At 36.3% G+C, this 16,523-nt stretch overlaps 1 pseudogene; it reads left to right on the plus strand.

The window, feature by feature from the left end:
* The first annotated feature begins 12,889 nt into the window (after positions 1–12,889).
* On the plus strand, positions 12,890–15,117 carry LOC148573079 (uncharacterized; annotated as a pseudogene).
* Positions 15,118–16,523: the final 1,406 nt, after the last annotated feature.

The raw sequence follows: 16,523 nt of genomic DNA on the forward strand, positions 1-16,523 counted from the left end.
GGAAGACGACGTCGAGCCGGATATGATTGAGGATGACAGCGGCGACGAGGTTGGAGCGACTGAGCCTGCATTGGCGGTCGATGGTTCTAGTTCTGGCACACAGCAGTATCCACCACATTTTTCCTCTTTGGACCTGGATGCCATGAGGCAGGAGGGGGTTTCAGGGCACTCTGTTGGATTCGGAGCTAGAGATGCGAAAGGGACTGCTGGTCTGACAAAGTTCCAGGTTGGTCAGCAATTTCAGAATAAAGATGAGGCCCTGTTAAGTATGAAGACTTACAGCATCCAGCGAGGGGTACAGTACAAGGTAGTGGAGTCTGATTATCGCCGGTATGTGGGCAAGTGTTCTGAGTTTGGGAATGGGTGCACATGGTTGATTCGACTGAGTCTTCGGTAGCGCAAGGGCATTTGGGAGGTCAAACGGTACAATGGACCTCACACTTGTCTGGCCACATCCATCTCGAGTGACCACAGGAGTTTGGATTATCATGTGATTTCGGCGTTCATTATGCCAATGATTTCAGCGTTCATCAAGGTGCTCCTAAATGCCACGGCAGCACACTTTGGGTTTAGGCCGACTTACAGGAGGGTCTGGATGGCGAAGCAGAAGGCTATTGCCCTCATCTACGGTGACTGGGATGAGTCATACAATGAGCTGCCTAGGTGGGTGTTGGGAGTCCAGCTGACGATGTCTGGTACTGTTGCAGTCCTAAGGACGAGCCCCGTTCGAGTTGGAGGACAGGTAGACGAGTCTCAAGCATATTTTCACAGACTTTTCTGGACTTTTCCACCGTGCATCAAGGCATTCCGTCATTGCAAGCCCCTAGTCAGCATTGACGGCACACATCTGTATGGCAAGTACGAGGGAACGTTGCTCATCGCGATTGCATAGGACGGGAACTCCAACATTCTACCTGTTGCATTCGCACAAGTAGAGGGTGAGAATGCAGAGTCCTGGACATTCTTTCTCTCCCACCTTCGACAGCACGTGACACCACAGCCGGGTCTGCTGGTTATATCGGACAGGCATAACGGCATCAAGGCTGCGCTTGAGGCTCCTAACGGAGGTTGGTTACCTCCATCTGCCTACCGTGCATTTTGCATTCGACACGTAGCGGCTAATTTTGCCCTTACCTTCAAGGGCAAGGACGCACGAAGGCTTCTAGTGAATGCGGTGTATGCAAAGACCGAGGTTGAGTTTGATTACTGGTTTGATATTCTGCGGTCTGAGGACCCGACGATGTGTGAGTGGGCGAACCGGATTGATTATTCCTTGTGGACTCAGCATCGTGATGAGGGGCGGAGATTCGGTCACATGACGACGAATATCTCCGAGTGTGTGAACTCAATCCTCAAGGGTGTCAGAAATCTCCCTGTATCCTCCCTGGTGAAGGCAACGTATGGAAGGCTTGCGGAACTCTTTGCTCGCAAGGGGAGAGAGGCTGAGGCCCAGATGGGAACCAGACAACAATTCAGTCAGTACTTGGTGAAGTGTATTGAGGCCAACTTGAAGACGGCCAGGTGCTTCACGGTGACTTTGTATGACCGGGATAACTCTGAGTTCACCGTAGCAGAGACCACTCCGACTGGTTCTTTCTCGTTGGGTAGCAGAGACCACTCCTGCTGAGGCTGGTCATGGGCGGGTACACCAATGAAGTAATCTCCAAGAGGCCCCGACCCGAGTCCAGCGTCCCCAAGGTCAGCCCCGTCACCCATACCTGACCCATACCACTCACCTCCATGTCTGCCATCGTGGGTACTAACACCAGCAACTGCTACAGCCCCTGCACCATCCCCGCCCATGGGACCATGCTGATTGTCGTCATCGTCGTCAGGGTCACGACCAGGGTGGTCCGCCGCAACACGCCCTCTCCGTCTCCCTCCCTGGCCTCGTCGTCTGCCTCCAGCGGGACCCACACCGTCATCATGGTCCATAGCATGCTCAAGCCACCTCCAGTCACGCTGGCTCCGTCGTGTCCCGACATGAGCTCTCCTCTTAACCCTCCGCCTGTCCGGCACATCCTCAGGTCGATCCATGTCAGGAACTCGCCCAGCACCCCGCTGTGAGGCCTCAACTGGAATAGGAACCGCTCTCGGATCCCCCAAGTGCATCTCCGGAACATCAAACCTCAGCACGGTCTCCGCACGGTTGTCCCAATAGAAATGCCACTTCTACAAATGGTACGGGAACCATCGATCACCACCTCTGCCATCCTTCGACATCAGAAAGTCGATGTTCAGGGCGGGATTCGGACAAGGCTGCACCCTTCCGAACTGCGGAAGCACCCTATCTATCTGATGCCACTCTATGACGGCAAAGTAGATCAGCAACGTCACAGACCGCCACAACGCCATATGCCGAGGCTCCAAAGCCTCTGGATGCACAACCTGAAGTACGTCGAGGCTGCTGTACGGCATCCAGATAAACTGCACTGAGAACTCTCCATTGTCAGGACAACTCATGGACCCAACTCATAAAGTGTGGTTAAATAAAGAAACTGTTTAAGTAGCATACTCACCTCCCGTCCTATAACCGGTCTATTCTCAGCCTCCACATCTGCACTCTAGGACCCTTCTCGTTACCGAAAGGGTTGTAACCTGACCACCTGCATCATACATGTGTCTTATGGCTACTTAAATGTGTGTTTAGGGTTTGTAATACATTATTAATGAACATGGAGTTATGCAAATTAAATTGAAATAGAGAAGGCTGAGTAGAGTACCTCGAGGCCAATGGCCAGCTGAATGTCTCATACCCTGCAGGCCTAAACAGAGGAAAGCGCCAGAAGATCCAAGACTGAAGTAGCTGAAGTGGGCCCGCTAACTTGACCACATGTCTGTTCGCCACTCGGCACATGCACCGGTACAACCATGCCAGTGCTGCAGAACCCCAGCTGTAGGTACCCATCTCCTCCAGCCTAGCTACGTAGGGAAGCCATCTGATGTGAACGCGGTTGCCCGACTTGTCCGCAAATAGCTGCGTACCCAACAATATCATGATGTACGCACGGGCATATCTCCGCACAGTCTCGTCATCGGCTCCCTCGGGGCACTCACCAAAAGTCTCCTGAAACTAGCTACAGTTTACTGCGTACTTCTGAACCTGGCTGGGAGGAGGAGTCACTCCAAGCAACTCCTGGAACCACACCCAGGCTGGACAGCCACCCTGGATGTATATCTGGAACTCTGATAGGCAGCCACTCACGTAACGCCCGTCCACTGGCAAACCCAACTGGTATGCCACGTCCTGAAGTGTGACCGTGCACTCTCCGAACGGCATATGAAACGTGTGCGTCTCCGGACGCCATCGCTCCACGAATGCACTAACAAGGGCCTCGTCTAACCGGAACCATCTGTCGTTCAGTCTTGCAAGATGGTATAGTCCGGCCATCTACAAGTACGGAACGTATCTGTCATCGAGTCGCATGCCCTGCTGCCGCCGCATGCTCCTGATGCATCGCTGAGGCTGCGCATGACAAGCACCGCATTGTTAGAACCAGCTTCATAACCAATGACAAACATAACCAACACGATAAATCATCAACAAAACATCATACTAAATCAAATCGCATTAATATCCATGAATGAGAACCACATGCAAAACAACTACCATAGATCACACAACTAAACCACTAACATAAAACAGCTTAACTAGAACCACTAACGTAAAATAGCTTAACTAAAACCATTAACAAAAAATAGCTAACATAAAACAACTAACACAAACCACTAAAATAAAATAACTAACACAAACCACTAACATAAAACAACTAACATAAACCACCAACATAAAAAAACCAACATAAACCACTAAAACCAAATGCAAAACCACTAAGTCACATATACCACTAGCACGAAGTTATTTCTGTACTAACCTCGTCGTTGATGACCCCGGCTATATGAGCAACTCCGTCCAAGCGATATAACCGTGTCGGATCGTCCCCCATCAGCAGAGTATTCCGTTCAGGTCTTCGTCGGAGAGAATCTGGGTCGTTTTCTCTGGGATTTGGTGGGGTAGGGGAAAGGAAGAATGGTTCGAATGAGGCTGATTCGAACTCCTTATATAGCCGAATCACGAGTAATTCGAACCAGGTGGGTTCGAATTACTAAGGAGCCACTTCAAGGGTAATTCGAACCAGGTTGGTTCGAATTACATGGTTTGATTTCTAGAGTATAATTCAAACTACCCCAGTTCGAATTATGTTGAATTTAAGTTCGAACCACCTTGGTTCGAATTACGTTCAACGTTTTTCTCACCCTAATTCGAACCACTCTGGTTCGATTTATTAACGATTGTAGTTCGAACCACTCTAGTTCGAATTACATTAAGATAGTGTTTGACTGATTGCTGAAACGATTTTCGCTTTGGCTTATTTACGTAACATGATTCTTGCCTTGGCTTATTAGGGTTTTTTGCCCTAATATTTATGTATTATTTTTATTATTTATTCATATCTTTATTGTATCGATACATAGAAATTTATCATTATACCGAAATAAACACCTAAAAATTATTATCACTTAAATTTTCTATTACTTAATTATCAGTGGTTTTAAATGAATAACGAGGATTTGATTTAGTTGACTTTATATATATATATATGTATTATTATCGGTTGACTTCCTGTTTGTGGCAAACAAGGAATCAACGTAAACAGTGATTTTTCTAATACGTATGTATATGTATATCTTAAAAGGTTGTACTTAGAATGAATAGCCTAATAATAGTAACAGAGAAAATTTGTTGTGTATATATACTATGGAACAGTATATATATATTCTTTTAAATGTTTGAATGGCCATTGGCCAGAGATCGATCTGCATGATGATCATAAAGAAATTATCGGTGAATAATGGCATTATAGTTCCCATGTTTGTGGCATTTAATTTGGATATATCTGCATGTGTCACACTATAATAATAATAATAATAATAATAATAATAATAATTAGTTTGTTTTTATCTGCCTTAATCAAGCATAGGTTTAACCAATGACAATACATAGTTCTACAAACAAACCATATTATAAATTAAAGTTTATAACTTAAGCTTTATTTGCTCGCTCATTTTAGATTGAAAATAATACAGAATCCTATATATATGTAGATATATATGTCTTATCATCATTGCAATTTTGGAGTGGATTGGTCCTGAAGCTGAGAGTCAAGAAGAATTATCAAGATGAATTATACATATATATTATCGAAAATATTTAGTAACAAAAAAAAATTAGTCAAAAATAACTATAACTTACCTTATTTAGCATTTATTAATTGTTATGACAATTAATAAATGCTAAATAACATTGTATATGATGGAAGTTAATAACTAATTAAAGTGTAGTGGGTTGTATGCAGGAGTACATATCGGTTGATTTAGATTTAATTAGACTCCAACTTGATCCTAATATTTTATTGAATTTATTTTAATTCGATTTTAAATTGATCCGAAACAAATTGGATTAATTCGAGTCGATTTAATATCAAATTAGTATATAAATTTATAAATTTTATGTAATAAAATTTTATTTATAAAATTAAAGTTAACAAATGTTTTATCATATTTATATTAAAATAATATCATATAATATAAAAAATTCAATTAAAGTATAAAAATATAATATTTTTTATTAATTTTACTTTAAAAGATATATATTTTAATTATAAAACACAACTTTAAATTAAATCAAATGATTTAAAGCTAAGTGTGACTCGAACCCCTAAAAATAATACTAAATAAAAAAAGATAAATTTAAATTTAATAAAATATATTTTGGGTTTACATACACCAGATCAGATCGGATCTTGAACACTCTTGGATATATATGAATTTGTGACATTTAAGCTAAGGTAGTTGACCTATGTAATATATAAAGGACTTATTAGTTAAAACACTACATAATAAAGATATAGAATATTCATTGAAAATTCTTAAGGAATTTGAGAGGTGTAGATTTGTTTTTTCCTATGATTGAGTTTGACCTTAGTTAAAAAGAGAATTGAATAATAAAATATATTATATATAAAAGGTTTAATTATTCTGTCTGTTTTTAAACTATCGAATTTTTAATTAAATTTTTATATTTTTTTTTAATTAGATTCCTATACTATATCAAATTTTGTAATTTAATTTTTATCGTAATAAAAATGTTAGAATTAACGGAATATTTTGTTTAACTATACGTACAGAATATTCAATCAACTATTAAGCATATTCGTTTTTAATAGAATATTCTGTTAATTTTAGTGTTTTTTGTCACGGCAAGAACTTAATACAAAATCTAATACAGTATAAAGATTCAATCGAAAAGAAAAAAAAGTATAGAGATTTAATTGAAAATTCAGTGAAATTATAGGAACCAACGGAATAATTAAATTTATATAAAATAATGTAAGATAATTTTATCTAGAAATACATAATTGAGTAACAAAATTTTGTTACATATACGTGACATACATTATTTAATTTTAAATTTTATACTCGGAAATCTCTGAATTGTATCCATCAATATATCTCTTCATTCCTTTTGTTGGTTAATTTTCTAAAGAATTGAAAGAGACATGAAAGAAGAATAATGTAACAAGATATGACATTACAAATAAAGAACCCTTTAGGATTTCCCTTTCTTCAATGTTTCTTAACGATTTCTTCATTCCCATTGTTCTCATTCAATGAATAGAAATCAACAATTATGAAAAGGGACACACGATGAGTATAAAAATTCAGAGGCAATGTGAGTTGAAGAGTGGTCCAAGCCATTAGGGTTTGCTATGAAGAAGCCATGTGGTGCAATGAAAAATTATGCAATCACTACAAGAAAAATACCCATTCAGCCACACTTTTTTTAAGATACATTTGAAAAGCGTAGCCTATTCTATGAATAGGCTACGCTTTTCTCAGTGATGCCTTTTTATAAGAGAAAAAGAAACACAATTTTGGCATCATTTAAAAAGTGTAGCCTTAGGTATTATAGAAATCACTTATAAAGCGTAGCTGAATGTTGATATTTATGGGTTCATTTTTTATATCTAAGGGAGTACTTTTAGAGTGTTGCCTATTTGTTAAGTTTTAGATACACTTTAAAAGTGATGCCTAATGTATCTAGAGCAAAAAACTTGGTACTTGGTCAATTTTATTCCTCAGTTTTCCGAAAGCAAAACTCACACACTTAGTGAATTTTTGTCCCTCCAAAACTCGCACTTAGCCTTCATCTCAACCCCCTTTCAGAAACCTTGTCACCATCGAAGAAACCCTTCAAACCTCACCATCACGAAGAAACCCTCTCACTCACCACTCACCGTCGCTCCTCTTCACCCTCCTCCTTGTCGCTGCGCCGCCCTCACCATCGTCATCTCTGCGCTTCTCATCGTCCTTCCCCTTTCAATTCGATCGAGTAACCCTCATTTCTGCGCTATATACTGAGCTTAATGAATATTTTTTCTTTGATTTGTCACCAATTCACGCTACCTGCACAAACTCGCGCGCCTTCTCCTTCGATTCGTCGCCGCTGCTCATCTCTTCTTCAAGGGTTTTCACCTTCGATTCGTCGTCGCTCATCTCTTCTTCACCGTTGCGATTCATCACCGCGCTCACCAAGTAAGCATTCTGTGCCTCGTTCTTTTCTTCTCGCTCATTCTCTTACTCGCTCTCTCTCACTCGCCCTCTCTGTGCAGTGTCAAAGAAACTGTGTCCTCTCTAGCAACCTCTTCTCTGCTCTGCTGTGAAGCATCAAGGTTTCCAATGAGGCAAAGCATCGATCCCTTACAAGCAAGGTAAGCGCCCGATGATGATGATGGTTCTGTGAAATTTGGGAGGTTTTGGGTTTTCGTTTTAGGGTTTTAATTGGGGGTTTTAGCTTCTGTATTCTACGTTATTTATCTGTGAACTGCCAGATCAAATTAAAATCACCAATGTAAATTTCACCATGTGTCAACTGAATTATGATTCTTTTTTTGTTATTGTTCTTGTTGATTTTTTCTTGTTTAAATTTCACTTTTAAAGAGAGCAGAGTATTCTCAAGAGAGGATTATTCTTATGCTTTTAAATTGCTTTGTTGATTGAATCAATAACTTGAAGTACCTGTGAATTTTAAGATGTATTTTGGGAACCCAAGCTTGATTTGACCCAAGCTTGATTTGAGACATATGCAGTGATTATTGCAGTCAATTGAGTGTTCCAATTTCTGCTGAAATGGGAGAATATATATTGTAGAATTTAGATGGACACTTTCATATGGTAATATTATGACACTTATGCAGCTAATTTTTTAACTGTCAGTACTCTGCTTCAATTTCTGTCGTGCTGTCTGACTCAACCAGCGCAAGCTGAATGGATCTTGTGTTTGTCGGTCTTCTTCCTTCTCTGTTTTCTTTTTTTTTTTTTTGTCCTTTTCATTTTCTCATTGAGGAAGAACTTGATTTTCCAAAGAATGAAGGATCTTTATCTGGTAGCATTAACATTCTTTCCCCTGCTGGCTGCTGCATTGGATTGCTATTCTTTTTGCTTTTTCTGCGTTGAGTTGAAGGGTGAACTTGAATTACTTGGATCTTTGTGTGTCGTTTTTTTTTCAGTATTATTATTGAAGCGCAGCATCTTGAGAAAAATCTGAGTCGGTTTTGTTTTGAAAATTAGAGTTATATGATTGAGATGTGAACAAAGTTTATACTGTAGGAGAAGGACAAAGAACTTGCAATATGAGATTTTCTCACATTGTCGATGATTTTATTTGATTTCTTCTTATTTTATTAGTTTGGGGATATGTGGATATAAGCTTCAGGCTTCCATCAAGCTGGGCTTGTGTATCGGTTTTTAATAAACTAGAAATTATAAATTGTAAAGGATATTCATGCATGTGATTGAGGTTGATTAAACCGTATCAGCTTGAAACTTACAAGATAGGTTTTACAATGTTCAATTTGTTTTTTCTAGTTGTTTCTTCTAACCAAGTTGTGTTACTACTATTCTTGATTTTTATATGTAGGGTGAAAATTCTAAGTTTTCACTAACTGAAAAGGATTGAAAAAATAAAATCATAGCATATTATTAATATAATCCTTACCCTATGCTTATTAATTGACCCCACTAAGATCATTATAACTAGTGTTGCTTGTGTGTGGAAATCAAACAAAAGAAAAAAAAAATCTGCTCTCAATGTAAGAAAAAATTCTTATCTATACTTGGTTATTTTTTGTATATATATGCGGGAGATACTTTTTATAAAATTTAAAGAATTTAATTTTAATATACTCATGATATAAAATATTTTATATAATATGTAATTATATTTATTTTTTAGATGATTATTTACATGGTTAATATAAATTAAAATATATTGAATACACGTATAAAATTATTTTATATTAACAGTGTATTAAAATTAAATTTAAATTTAAATTTAAATTGTTCTTTTAAATTTACTCAAATATAAAATTTTTCTTATTTTTTAAAAATAAAAAAGTGAAAAAGTGATTTCTGATTTTAAAAACAAAAGAAAAATAAAAAGTAAAAACAAGGGGCGATTTTTATTCGTAAAAAGAAAGAAAAAAAAAATTCGCATTGCGTCACATATTCGTAAAACATCAAAACGTATGAGTTATTTATTTTTGTTTATCTTTTTATGATACTTTCTCTCTTTTCTTAAATGTTTGTACCAGTAAATCAATGTGGAGAAAAAATTACACTTCATTTACTACATATAATGTATTTAAGAGTTTCACAAAATTAAAACATGTTTGATGTGACACTTGTTTGTTCACTACAAGAGATGTGGGATTTAGCAGGTGAAGATTGTCGGTCGTTATCCCAAACTGTCGCAGTTTTGTTGAATTGATGTAGTTTTTGGTGCGTAATTAAGTTCCGTTCCAATATAATTGATCTGACTTGAGGCGATTTTGGGCAGTCACCGCATCAAATAATTTTGGGAAAAGAGAGATTTTGTTTCCCTAAAATACCCAAAAAAAAATTATTAGGCACCATAAACTTTCAGTCTTTGGCGTGAGAACCCCAGCAGCGCAAAGGTAAGTCAATCACTGGTCTTCTTCTCCGCTGTCGTGACTCTTCCCTCTGTCAGTTCCAGCTTCCACGTCCGCTTCATCGTTCGTCCCGGTCATCAGTCTCCTCCCTCAGCCGTGTAGCTCCCGTGCGCGAAGGTAGAGTGGAAGGGGTCGTCCGAGTCTTCTCCTTCTGCCGTGCATGTCAGTGACGTCGTCGACGTCCTCCCCAGCCATCCGTCCCTGTGTCATCGTCGGCAGCCTTCTCCTCTTGCCCTGTTGTGCGTTGCCGGTCGCAAGAGACTCCCCTCTTAGTCGTATGTTCCCCTCCCTTGTCCCAATTTAATTTCGGTGGCTCTTGATAAATTAATCTTGCATCAATTTAATCTTTGTAGCTTTTGAATTGGGGTTTGAACAACGTTGATCGATTAATTTTGGCCAAATTTTTCTTCCCCACTTCAACATTCAGATTTAATTTTCCCCAATTTTTGAACTCGAGTCTTGATATGTTTGTGTTTATTGCTTCGGCTCATTTAGCACATCCTGCTTAACAGTTTCTCCTGACGATAGCAACTGATGCTCAAGTTATTGTGATTTCTCTTTCAGTTCTCCTTTAGCATTGTTGATTTCTGCTTCAATGCCTCTTCTAATTCTTACTTTTTTGTTGAAAATTTTGCATTTTTCTTTTATAGATCATTCATCAGCTTAGTAACATCTTTATTATCTTTTTTGAATGTTTCTATTTCTTGTTTCAATGCTGAAATTTTCATGGTTTTATTCTCAATATCTCTCATCAGCTTATCAATATCTTGGTTACCATTGTTCAATGTTTCCTCTAATTCTTGGAGTAACATTTTGAATTTGTCTTAACTTAAGCTTATCTATGTATTCTTTTTGTTTGTCTTGAAGCAAGTTCTCTGACGAGCGGATATCTCGGAGATCTGAAATAAATTACTTGGGGTATGTTCCTGTACCTGCAACTGTGACAAGTATTTCATTTGTCAAGAACCAATAAGTCTTGTACAAAATCTTTTCGAGAATTTACTTAGTATTCACTTTTAATCTAAAGACCTATAAATTAATGGCAAATCACTCCACATATCTATTTGTTCTATTACTCAAATTGTTCTACCAACCTGAATCAGTAAAATTTAGGATTGTTATGTACAAATGAAATTACTGATTTGAAATTCAATTAGCAAGCTTTTAAATGGAAAATGTATTGTCTCGCCTTTATCTTTTCTTTTGATAAAATTTTCGCACTCAGCTTTGTGTTTTTAGGTAGGAGCAGGTGTATATATAAATCTTGTCTATAGGCTACAAAAAAGTAACTATTTTTTACTATTAATACATAAAAATAAATTTTGTATTATTATTATTATTGTAATTTTAGTGATTGAATTTGGAAGGGAAGAATATGGTATGTCGTTTTCAAGACTGAAATATTAAAAATAAAAAGGTCAATTGAACCTGAAGTTGAACTAGAGCTTCTTGCTTGTTTTCTTCTTGATTTATACTTCAATAATTGGAATCTAGTTAAACTCAATCATCATGTTCCAATTAGTTATCAAGTTATAAACATACTTTGAAACAGCTATGTTTCCTCAAATATGATTTAATCATCTACTGTTTGGTCTAACTGTGCAACAATTTTATATTGATAACTATTTTTTGATTCATGGATAAGTTATGATGAACAAATAACACTCATGTTTTCATTTTATGTTGACAATGGCAGCAAAAAAACTCAAACGTTGTTGACAAGTACTGCACATATTCATTTGAAGCATATTGATTTTCCAAACACGCCAAGAACCTTTCTCTAGCAAGGTGAGCTATTTTGCTATCTGGTTCTGGAGGTACATTAAATTCAAATAATTAATCTTGTCCTAAAAATAAAGATGGCTGTTTTGCTAACTACTTTTAAATTGAATTTTTGAAGAACTATACCAGCAAATGCTTGAAAGAATGAAAGAAAGAAAGCAATTATTGGTTATGAAATTCTTGAATAATATACAATTAATAGCTTAGAAGTTAGGTGAAGATAATTACAATCTCACAAGATGTATAAAATAATGAGTCAATCTTATGTATTCTATACTCAAATGAAATCTTTATCATTTATTTTATTATATATCTTGTGTTCTTATGTGATATAATTAATGGATCAGTTAGATTTCATATAATTTCAGTTCCGTAATTTTAATATATAAGAACTTCAAACTGATTCTTAAAGAATGAAATATTAAACATAAAAGGTCAATTAAACTTGAACACTCGCTAAACTCAATCATCATGTTCCAACTAGTTATCAAGTTATCTACGTGCTTTGACACGGCTATGTTTTCTCAAATGTGAAATCACATACATTTGAGTTAGGAACTAGCGGATAATTACTAATTAAACCATGTATCATCAAATTATTGATGTGAAAGAAGAAGAGTATGAAGAACCCACATATATGTGTTGTTCAACTTCTCCTTTATATTGGTCATATTTCTACTATAGAATAACAAGGACAGAGAAAATTAATGAGTTAGCATTTCAATAGATTTTGATACTTTCATTTTGGGTGTTTCCAAGCATAAAACTATCCTCCATGTTATCACTTTTACTATTTTGATTTACCCATTTTTATTTCTATATTGTTTAGTTTGCCAACTCATACATTATATTGTAATACTATATTGATTTCTCATTTTATTATTTCTCAGATTAATATAATATTCTTCTTTTTCTTTTTCTTTTTCTTTTTTAAGGAAGGAATTTTTTTTTCATTTCAAATTTTTGGCATTAGACCCAGAGTTTCTTTCTTCCAGTAATTTTTTTTTGAAAGTGCAGAATTTGTCAATGAGTAAGCAACTCTCTCAAATAATTATATTAGCTGTGTATTATCCTTGATGTTAGTAAATGTGTGTTTTATTATTCGGTTTAAGAGTTATTCTCCCATTCTATATCAAGTGTTAATTATTAACTTTTTCTCGTGGTCTGGTTTTATTTTATGATTTTTCTTCGTTCTAATATTTCATTAAATTAGATATTGATAAAAGTTGGATTTCAAAGCCACAGGTTGGTGCAGAATATAGGAACGGTTTGACTAGATTCTTAGATTTTGCATTTGCAAATACATCATCCGATGAGATTATACGTTATCCATGTCCAAAGTATGGGTTCCTCCTCTTACAAAATAGAGAGGATGCATTCAATCATTTGCTAATAAATCCTTTTCCGTCTAGTTACACATTTTAGGTCCATCACGGTGAGAGACGCGTGGTCGAGAGCTCTAGTGACGGACAAGAAGATCAATCGGAACGAAATTTCAACGCCCAGATGCTTGATATGGTCCACGAGGCATTCAACTTCTTAGGACTTCCCGACAACGAAGAAGACTTATAGAATGAACATGATGGCGGCGCTGTAGATAAGTTGCCTTACTTATACAATAAACCTAGTCGAGAGACCCGCAATTTTCATGACCTACTCAATGATAGGGAGCAGGAGTTATACCCAAGATGTTCAAAGTTCTCTAAGTTGTCTTTCTTGGAGAGGCTCTATCACATAAAGTCCATGTACGGAGTGAGTGATAAGGCTTTTGGAATGATATTGGAGTTGCTCGCGGACGCCTTTGAGCATGCTCGGATTCCATCCACTGTGCACGATGCCAAGAAAGTCATAAGAAAGCTCGGTCTCGCGTACAGGAAGATAGATGCATGTCCAAATGACTGCATGCTATACCAAGGCAACGACCAAGAGCTGACCAAATGCAGTGTGGGACATCGAGATAGAAGCATAAGACTAAGAAGAACTCTAGGGTGAGGATCAAGATGGTTGTTAAGAAGAACGGTAAACCGCAAGTGGCGAAGATTCTTCGTTACTTTCCCCTTATTCCACGATTGCAGCGGTTATATATGTCTAGTAAGACAGCCGTTGACATGCTGTGGCATAAGAGAGGTCCTAACTCTGATGGTATGTATAGGCATCCAAGGGACACCGAGGCATGGAAGTCATTTGACATACGATATCCCGACTTCTCTGGTGATCCGCGCAGTATTGGCTTTAACCCTTTTGGGAACATAAGATCGAAGTACTCAATTTGGCCCGTGGTTCTTATCCCGTATAACATGCCCCCTGGATTTGCATGAAACCCACTTCGTTTATCCTCTCTATGATTATTGCTGGTCCTAAAATATCTGGAAATAATATAGATGTGTACCTAGAGCCATTGATCAATGAGTTGAAGTAGTTATGGGTTAGTGTTGAAACTTATGATGCAGTCGAGATAAAAACCTTCAAGATGTATGCTGTGTTGATGTGGACAATCAGTGATTTTCTAGGATTGGGCAACTTATCTGGGTGGAACACGTACTGTGGGAGAGCCTGTCCTGCGTATAATTTGGATGCTGAAACTAACCGGCTCACACACAGTCAGAAATGGTGTTTCATGGGTCATCGTCGCTTTCTGAATCATGACCACAAATATAGAAAAGACCAATACTCCTTTGATGGAAAGATAGAAGATAGAGGTCCACCTATCAAATTCTCTGGTGGAGACATTGTCCGGCATTTAGAGGGTGTGCATGTCCAACTTGTTAAGGTGCAATCGGTTACGGGGAAAAGGACATGCGAACAGCAAACTGCCGTGCAAGACGAGACTCCTTGGAAGAAGAGGAGTATATTCTTTGAGCTGCCATATTGGGAGAACAATGGATTGCGTCACAATCTTGATGTCATGCACATAGAGAAGAATGTGTGCGACAACATAATTTTCACCATACTGAACGAGAAAGGTAAGTCTAAAGATCACATTAAAGCTCGAAGAGACCTCCAATCAATGGGAATCAAGCATGATTTGTGGCCACGGAAAGATAGAAAGTACCCATCCGCCATCTTTACTATGACCAATCCACAAAAGGAGCTCTTTCTAAGGACTACAAGAACGTGATCTTTTCAGATAGATACTCTACTAATATTTTTTCGCTGTGTTGACTTACGACAGCGCAAGTTGTCGGGCTTGAAAAGCCACAACTGTCATATTCTAATGGAACATCTACTTTTAATCGCGTTAAAGAATGTATTGCCTGCTCCAATGTCTTCTATTCTGGCATATTTGTCATCCTTTCATATATAATGTTATATATAAAAGGTATCGGTGATTATGATAGTTAATTTATATTCAATGACCATGATTATCTTAGACCAATCATAATAAAAAAAAGATTTAATAATATATATTTAATAATAAAAATATACAAAACTAAATGTAATTATTGTTTGAATAATAACAAGAATAATTCATGTTAAGTGTTATAAAAAAAAAAATCGGTACCTTATACTAGATCAACAATGAGATTTGGCATGATTTGCCCCATTATAAGAAATATAAATAAGACAATATTGCTTGTGACAAAAATCAGATAACTAACATGATTAAATAATTTTTCATAAGTATTTGAAATTGTGGCAATTTATTTAAAAAAGGTTTAATTATTTTATTGGTCTCTATAGTTTTGCGAAATTTTTAATTAGGTATCTATATTTTTTCTTTTTAATTGGGTCCATACTGTATTATTTTTTTTTTCAATTGAGTCTCTACACTATATTTTTTCTTTTATTTGAATCTCTAAGCTTAAACTGATTTTGGGGTTCACCAAGGATCGAACTCTTAACCTTTCGGATTTAGCGCTCTAATATCATGTCATGATACCACTGATTTTAAAAACTTCAGTTGATTAAGAAAAGGTAACACTAATGATTATATCTCTAATACTCTCTAAACCTCCATTGTGCATATTGTACAAAAATTCTATTGGCTCCTCATACTTTTTCAAAAACATTTAGTATAAAGATCCAATTAAAAAAATATATAAAAACTCAATTAAAAATTTTGTAAAACTATAAGAACTAACAGATTATTTAAACCTTTAAAAAACTGTGGCAGCTTTAGTTTTATGTGTGTGATGCTATATCTTTTTTTTTTTCTGTCTAGTCATTATCACATAATTCTCTGGATCAATCTATAGATTTGGATTATTATATCACCTTATTCAAAATAAATACATTATTTTTCATGCTCAAATCTCCGCTATTAATTTGCGGGACCCTGGAGTACTTGTATTAAGTGAATAACTTATTGTTTAATACAAGTATTCGGATATCCGGATTGAATTGTTTTCACACAAAAAATAATATTACACATTTAAATAATCTGTTAATTAAATTTAATTGAGTTAGTCTAATATTAATAAAAATTAATTATAAATAATATTATTTTAAATTTTATTATTTAATTTAGTTAAAATCAATTCATAAAAAATTTAGATATATAATATTATTTTTTGGAAAAATAAATTCGATTATATATCCAACTATCTGTTGAATACAAAAATCGTTTAAATTGGATCGGTTCGATTTTAGTTAGGTAATGAAGTTATTCAGGCTCGTTTACATTCTTTGTATCCTTAGATATTTTAGTAAAAAAATTTATGATATCATACTATGAAATTATTTATTTTAAAAATTTAAATAATTAGTATA

The sequence above is a fragment of the Arachis ipaensis genome, chromosome B2 (assembly GCF_059453495.1).
Source record: "Arachis ipaensis isolate K30076 ecotype BB chromosome B2, ASM5945349v1, whole genome shotgun sequence".
NCBI lineage: Eukaryota > Viridiplantae > Streptophyta > Magnoliopsida > Fabales > Fabaceae > Arachis > Arachis ipaensis.